This window comes from Echinops telfairi, unplaced genomic scaffold, assembly GCF_000313985.2.
Source record: "Echinops telfairi isolate 266 unplaced genomic scaffold, ASM31398v2 ScPeMD7_7457;HRSCAF=8495, whole genome shotgun sequence".
Lineage (NCBI taxonomy): Eukaryota > Metazoa > Chordata > Mammalia > Afrosoricida > Tenrecidae > Echinops > Echinops telfairi.
The window spans coordinates 44,310,551-44,311,566 of record NW_022111357.1 but is presented as its reverse complement, the minus strand read 5'-3'; the positions used below and the strand labels follow the sequence as shown (position 1 = coordinate 44,311,566).

The following is a 1,016-nucleotide window of genomic DNA, read 5'->3' as shown; positions in this document are numbered from 1 at the left end:
GAGACGATCGTTAGGAGCTTCAGGCGCTCTGAGATCTGGGGACTTTACCCGAAACGCATGGCTCCAGTTTTGGGGCCACCTAACCCAGTAACTTTCACAACCCAGCTTCTGGGGACATAGCCCTCTGGGGTCCTAGCTTTAGGGAGAAGCTCACACCTGACCCTGAGCAAGCCTGCACTCCTGTCCTGTCCGTTGTGCCTCCAGGGTGCCCATGTGACAAGCCTGGTTACCGCGGGTGGGGATGCCTCCGTGCTGGTCACCCTGCCTCTCTGAGTTCCACTTGGCAGTCTCCTGTCGCCTCGCTGCCAACCTGCCACCAAGCCAGTGGCTTAAAACGACCAACGTTGACATCTTTCCTTGGCTTGGAGCACCTTTTCCATCTTCCAAGTCTCCAGGCTAACATCCTCAAATCAATTCCTGGTCTTTGCTTCTCTCCTCCCATCTCCTCCCCTAACTCTGGCCCTGCTGCCCCGCCTGCCTCTTACCAGGACCCTGGTGATTACATCAGTCCCCCCAGATGTTTTCGGGCTATCTCCCATCTCCAGACCCTCAACTTGATCACACCCTGCAGGGTCTCTGGCTGCAGAAGGCCATGATCCACGGACGCAGGGATACAGATGTGAGCACCTGTGTGTGTGGTGGGGGGTGGGGGGGGCGCGGGCGTGGGGGAGAGACATTATTCAGTCGCCTAGTATCTGCTCTTTGATTTGGGCCTGGGAATCCCTTTTTCTAGACTCTCTGGATAGCGCACACGGCTAAGCGCGTGTCTACTCCTGAAAGGGTGGTGATTCGAACCCACCACGCGGTGCTTTGGGTGAGGGTGTTGGAAGAAAGTGCTCCCGAGGGGTCTTAGCTTAGAGAGAGCCCTGTGGAGCTCCACTGATGGCACTTGGCTTTTGCTCACTTGATGCCCTTTTGGTTAAGCAGAAACCAAACAATACATTGTATCCAGTTCCTTTTCTTGTTTGGGGAGGGAGTGCTGTGCCAGTAGCTCTGTCTGTCTCCCCAAACCCTGC

The 1,016-nt window shown here is 56.0% G+C and overlaps 1 protein-coding gene across 1 annotated transcript in view; it reads left to right on the top strand.

Moving 5' to 3' along the window:
• Positions 1–1,016, top strand: part of TTLL10 (tubulin tyrosine ligase like 10) — a 73,248-nt gene that overhangs the window by 17,207 nt on the left and 55,025 nt on the right. The gene's annotated exons all lie outside the window — the stretch shown is intronic.